Source organism: Chrysochloris asiatica, unplaced genomic scaffold (genome assembly GCF_000296735.1).
Source record: "Chrysochloris asiatica unplaced genomic scaffold, ChrAsi1.0 scaffold00003, whole genome shotgun sequence".
Lineage (NCBI taxonomy): Eukaryota > Metazoa > Chordata > Mammalia > Afrosoricida > Chrysochloridae > Chrysochloris > Chrysochloris asiatica.
Genome location: NW_006408521.1, coordinates 2,806,811 through 2,813,807, shown reverse-complemented (window position 1 = coordinate 2,813,807; position 6,997 = coordinate 2,806,811). Strand labels below are relative to the sequence as shown.

At 40.7% G+C, this 6,997-nt stretch overlaps 1 pseudogene; it reads left to right on the top strand.

Moving 5' to 3' along the window:
- The window catches only part of LOC102827678, a 27,952-nt pseudogene extending 22,489 nt beyond the window's left edge, over nucleotides 1-5,463 (top strand).
- The last annotated feature ends 1,534 nt before the right edge of the window (nucleotides 5,464-6,997 follow it).

The window sequence follows — 6,997 nt, the reverse complement described above, 5'->3', positions numbered from 1 at the left end:
AAGGTTCTGGATGGGACTCAGGATTCCACCTAAGGTCCTATACTCTGTCAAGGCTTTGCAAGAGGCCTATTTCACTTAGCAAGTCCTAGATCCCCTTTTAGGTATTCCAATCAGTTATAGGATGAAGATAGACTTACAAGTTTTCTCTAATCTTATTTCCCAACATTCCTTTCTATCCTACTCAAATGTCTATTTTACAATAGTAAGCAAGGGAAACTAATATTCATAAGATAGTCAATCATTTTAGTATTATTTCCCCTATTCAAACTATACCTAGATCCTTGTATCCCAGAGCCCTGTTGTTCCAATCTTGACCATGCATCAATATTTACCTCTGTCCCATTTAGGACATGCAAACCTGTCTCAGTGTTTCCCTATCTATCTTGTTCTTCTGCCTCCTCCCCCTTCTTGTACTTCCCTTCCCAACACCATAACTAAATCTTGTTCTTCTGCCTCCTCCCCCTTCTTGTACTTGCCTCCCCAACACCGGAACTAAACCTCCCACCCCAACACCCTTGTTGTGCTTACTTTATATTCCATTAATTCTTCCTCTATTTATCAGTCTATTTTATCCTGTAATCTACCTGACCTTCCCACCACTTGGATCTCTGTTCCTCTGTGTTTACCTTCTTTCACACTGTAATTGTTGTGCTCATAGACTGACAGATCCTCTGTTCATATAATTTTATTCTGTTCTTGACTCTTTTATTTGTCGACTGAGTTCAGGTTGATGCTGTCATGTGCGTCATTCTGTCGTTGTTTTGTGTTCTTGTTGGTTCTCAGTCCACAGAACTTCCTTTGGGATGTTTTTCATAGCAGGGTTGGCTTTGGAAAAATCCCTTAGCTTCTGTTTATCCTGGAATGTTTGGATTACACCATCGTATTTGATTGACAGCTTTGCTGGGTAGAGGATTCTTGGGTGGCAGTTTTTTTCTTTCAGAGTTTTATATATGTCTCCCCATTGCCTTCTTGCCTGCATGGTTTCTGTTGAGAGATCTGAGCTTAATCTGATTTGCTTGCCTTTGTGTGTTACACTTCTCTTTTCCCTAGCTGCTTTCAGGATTCTCTCCTTATCTTTGTTGGATAGCTTGATTATTATATGTTTTGGTGATTGTCTCTTAGGGTCTATCCTTCCTGGGGTTCATTGAGCTTCTTGAATGCTTATCTTTTCACTTTTCAGGATGTCGCAGAATTTTTCTTCCAGAAGCTCTGCAACTATCTCCTCTGTGGACTTGTGTGATTCTTCCTGTTCCAGAATGTCAATAATTCTTAAGTTATTCCTCCTCATGTTATCCAACATGAATCTTAGACCTTCTTCAGATTTTTTTTTTTGTCCTTTTTATGTTGGCTTTTCTGTCTTAGTAGTGTTGAGAGATTAATCTTCTAGCTCACTAGTTCTGGCTTCTAGCTCTTCAATTCTACTCCTTTGCCCTTTCAGTGTATTGTACATTTCTGATATTCTATTATTAATTTGTTTGGACCTCTTTCTGTAGGTTTTGAATTGTTTCCAATGCTGCATTTATCTTATTTTATTGTTCCTGTAGTGCTTTCCTGACTTCTTCCTTATTTTTTCAACTCCATTGTAAAGTGTTTTGATAAATTTTATAATCATTTTTCTGAATTCCTGAACCACATATAAAAGAATATTTAGAAGGTTGGAAGGCTTACAGCTAGGGGAATTGGTAGCAGAAGCAAGAAATCCATTGTTTTCTAATTCAAGATGCTCAGCTGCTCCTGGAGCCATCATCTTGGGAGAGAACAAGATCAGAGCAGCCATGGACACCTGACAGAACTGCAGAGATAAAGGTGTGGGCATTCTTCTTTTTTGTATCTGTTCATTGGTCTCTCGCTGTCTGCGTACCTCCATTCTGGTGACTAGAGGGGTGCCTGAGCAAGTAGACAACCAACCCCAACCCCCAGAGGGTTCTACTACCCATGCGCACAGATCTCCTTGAAATTTAAAGAGACAGTTTCCACTCCAAACCAAATGGCCACAGCCGGCCCTGAACTGTTTACAATTACAAAAAAGGCCTGAATGGGGATTGTGGAGCAGGACAGGCAGACTAAAAAGGAAATAGGCCAAAAATTAAATACTGAGTTATGTCACAATGACCAACAGTGGCATTTTGAAATTTCTCAGGAAGAAAAATGAAAAGGGAAGCCCATCTCCTGGTCACATCTACCTAGAGGAATCAGAAAGCATAAAAAAATGCCAAAATACACACCCATCTAAGTATTAAGGCCACAGATAACTCCTGAATAGGCCCCCAAAATAGATGCAGATGACTATATCAGCACATGTGGAGAAATGAGATAAAGTGACTGAGGTAAATGAGCTAGAAGTAAACCTACTCTCCATACTGGAAGATGGGCAGGCTTTGGAAATGCCTGAGAAGGAATTCAGAAAAATGATTATAAAATTTATCAAAACACTTTACAATGGAGTTCAGTCAATGATTTCAGGAAATTCAGATGAACAACATACTAATACATCCTAGATTTTGTTTTTGTTTTATAAAATGTATGTTTTTGTTGTGGTATTAAGTACCATCAAGTAGATTCTATCTCATAGCTACCCTACATATATCAGGGCACAACACTGCCCACATTTGTGTCATGCTTAAGTTAGTTTGTTTGTTTGAGACCATTGTTGCAGCCATTGGATCAATCTATTTCACTGAAGGACTTCCTCTTTCTCATTGACCCTCTGTTTTGTCAATCATATTGTCCTCTTCCAGAGACTGGTCCCTCCTTATAATATATCCAAAGTATGTGAGATAAAATCTTGCCAGCCTTTCTTCAAATAAGCTTTTTGGCTGTATTTCCAAGACAGATTTGTTCATTCTTCTGGAAGTCCATGATATATTTAATATTCTTCACCAACACCATAATTCACTGGCATCAATTCTTAAGTCTTCTTTTCTTCATTCAGCTTTGGCATGCATATGAGGCAACTAAAAATACCCAAGCTGGCTTAAGTCAGGTGAACCTTAGTTCTCATTTAACATAATATGGAAAAATTAAAATCCCTACTTCTCACTTCTCTTCCACTTCTATTCTGACACCAACTGCATATGAAACTTCTTCTTCTGACTCTAACCACTTGGAGATAGCCCTCCAGTGTACCAAGATCTCAGCCTTCCCAGCTTCTTCTATACCTTCAGGGAAGTAGCTACAAGCTCAGCTGTTCCTAAATGTACTCACTTTTGACCTGTTTATTCCTACTACTACTTCAGATTTAAGAATTCATGACTCACAGAACTCACAGAAAGTACTGTACTCACTAATGATGTTTTAATACAGTAAGAACTATACAAACGAAGAGACAAACATGGTGAAATCTGAGAACATTCCATTGTAGTTCCTCAAACAGGAGCATAGTACCTGTTGCATATATTGATGTCTTTCACCAAGCAGGAAGCTTGCAGAGCTTCCATATCTAGAAATTTCATAGCACAGGTATGTATCACTTAACATCCATGATGCTGTTGTTAAGTACTTTTATGAAAATTCTGACTCATAAGTACACTGTTATAGGGTTTCTGAGGACCAGCTGCTGGGTTTGAACTTGTAGTTCACAATCCAGTGCTGATCCTACAGGGCCACATCAGGAGTCCAACGTCCATGATACATTATGTGAAATAGGGCATGCAATGTGGACATTGTGAAAAGACCATATTATAACTTTCTGGGAACTTTCTCCTGGTTGTACTCACCGCTCCTACTGCTGCCACTGGAGTTGCTGGTGGATGTCTATTCTGGCAATGGCAGCCATGGTGGGTGCAGAGGGAGAGAATGTCAGAGGGGACAGAACAAAGTATGCCCTGTCCCACTCACTGTTTCGCTTGCCTGGGCAGCAGGAGCATTCCAGCCCCACAGTCCCTCTGCCACCAACTCCTTGCCCACTGGACAAAGCCTGAGAGCATGCACCCAGAACAATATTCTCTGCATCATTAGCCTGTGTCCCAACCTATTATCCAAAGTCTAGGTTTAGGGTCTTCACAACAATTAAGCAGAAATAATAAAACAAAAATCTAACAGGATCATGGGCTTATATGCGGTTGTCTTACTTACTGTACAATGCCAAGCAACCTGCAGACATGATTGATTGCATCATTCCAACTCCTTTGAGGTAGGTTGACATCACTGGGCAGGTTTTATGTCCTGGACAGCCTCCACCTGAGTCACCTCATTAGCATAAATCCTCATGTGTGGTCTGGAGGCTTCCTCAAAGGTATTTCAATCATTGGGAAAATGGCAAGGTTTTAGAAAGACCATCTCATAAAAACTGTTCTGGATTCAACTGTGTTCCCAAAAAATATGTGTCAGCCTTCCTGAGCCTTTTTGGTGCTGGGAGGTGGGCCGCGAAGTCGTGGGCTGCGCCGCCGTTATCTAGCTGAGCCCAGCGGACTCACGTTACCGACGTGGGCTCTGAAGCCCCCGGCTGCACGGAGGAGGCAGCGAAGGCAGCAACCACACCTGGCGAGGTAGCGGCCTGGAGAGGGACCGACCGGCTGTCCTGTCCGACAGTACGTGGAGGAGAAAAATGGCGGAGTCCTCGGTGGGCGGGGATAGGCTCGGGCGCTGACCGATTTTTCTGTCACTTTTGCAAGGGCGAGGTTATCCCCAAACTACAGGAATATATTTGTCCCAGATGTGAATCAGGCTTTATTGAAGAAGTGAAAGATGATTCCAGTTTTTTAGGTGGTGGAAGCAGCAGCCAGATAGATAATACCACATCAACACATTTTGCAGAGTTTTGGGACCACTTGGACGAAACGATGTTTTTCCAAGAATTTGGACCATTACTACGTAGCAATCCACTGGACCAAGATAGTAGAGCCAACGAGAGGGGCCATCAAACTCACACTGACTTCTGGGGACCTAGCCGTCCTCCACAACTGCCAATGACTCGGAGATACAGATCCCGAGGAAGGACTGGGCCTGAAAGATCCCCAGCTATTGAAGGGATAATACAACAGCTCTTTGCAGGGTTCTTTGCAAATTCTGCACTTCTAGATCCCCACATCCTTTGTCCTGGTATGGAATGTTGCACTCCAACCCTGAAGACTATGCCTGGGGTCAGACAGAGCTGAATGCCATTGTAACCTAGCTTTTAGGACAACTGGAAAACACAGGGCCTCCCCCAGCTGATCAGGAAATGATCACATCTCTTCCAACAGATAGATGACAGTAACTCAGGAACAAGTTGATATGGGTTTAGAGTGTCCAGTATGCAAAGAAGATTACACAGTGGAGGAGGAGGTCCGGCAGTTGCCCTGCAACCACTTTTTTCATAGCAGTTGTATTGTGCCATGGTTAGAACTGCATGACACATGTCCTGTATGTAGGATGAGCTTAAATGGTGAGGACTCTACTCAACAAACCCAGAGCTCGGAGGCCTCTGCAAGCAACAGATTTAGCAGTGAGGATGGACTTTCTGAAACTAACAGCCACACCTAAGACAGGGTTGTGGTAATCTTAATGTCACAGTTGTAAATTGTATCCAAACTAAACTAAATAGGTGGATTTAGGAATCTCGTAAGAAACGCTAACCCATAATATAAATGCAATGAGTGTTTTTCCTCTTCAAATCTAAAGTTAGTATCTACAGGTGGAATTGTATAACAACCAAATGCCTCTTATTCCTGAATTCAGAGTGGTAATTTTTTAAGTGTGAAACTTAATTATGTGGTTTCCTGCCCCCTCAAGAACAGTATCAGTTCCTTGAAGTCTAGTTAGGGTCCTGCTGTCATGCTGCCTTGTGATGGGGGTTTCAGCCTCCTTCTCCAGTCTCCAACCTACCTTTAGTATATTTTATAGTAAATACAGTGGAATCAGAAGCAAAAAGTTCTACTTTTGTCTTAATTGTGCAAAAGCAATTCTCTTGGCCATGTCAGCCATGAGATGAAGTCACATTAATTCCAAAATCTAAGACTTCATGATTTTGTTTTGTTTTGATCCTCAAGGAGCAGATCAAAGAAAAATTAAAGTTGGAAGGAGAAAGTTGCTTATCATTGTACTCTTTGGTTTGCTCATTTTAATTTTTAAAAACTATTTTAGGAGCTGCAGTTTCCTCAAAAACCAACATGATATGTCTTAAGAGTCTTATGTGGTTGAAACCTCATTCTGGTCCCTTTTTGGGAATGAACTGGGCAAGATGCAGGCACAGTGGGACAACTGTTTGAAATATTCTGACAGTAGTTTCTTTTTCTTTTTTTTTTTTTTTGTAATGACCCTGTACTGTCTTCTGTCCTGTGAACCTGAAAATAAATTCCCTCAAATTAAAGGCATCCAAATGGGCAAAGAGGAAGTAAAACTCTCTCTATTTGCAGATGATATGATCCTATACGTAGAAAACCCCAAAGACACAGGAAGAAGGCTACTAGACCTCATTGGAAGATTCAGCAAAGTGGCAGCATATAAGAACAACATACAAAAATCAGTTGGATTTCTCTATACCAAAAACGACAGCATTAAAAAGGACATTAGGAAAGCAATACCATTTACAATAACCACCCAAAGGATGAAATATCTAGGAATAAATTTAATCAGAGAAACAAAGGATTTATACAAAGAAAACTACAAAACACTACTATAAGAAACCAAAAGAGACTTACAAAATGGAAGAATGTACCATGCTCCTGGATAGAAAAACATAACATTGTGAAAATGTGAATACTGCCCAAAGCAATTTACACATATAATGCAATCCCAATCCAAATCCCAATGACATTCTTCAAAGAGATGGAAAAAACAATTACAAATTTTATATGGAAAGGAAAGAAACCCAGGATAAGCAAAGCACTGCTTAAGAAGAAGAATAAGGTTGGAGGCCTGTCACTTTCTGACTTCAAAATTTACTACACGGCTAAAGTGGTCAAAAGAGCTTGGTACTGGTACAATGAAAGATACATAGGTCAATGGAACAGAATCGAGAATCCAGAAATTAACGCTTCTACATATAGCCAACTGATTTTTGACAAAACACCTAAAT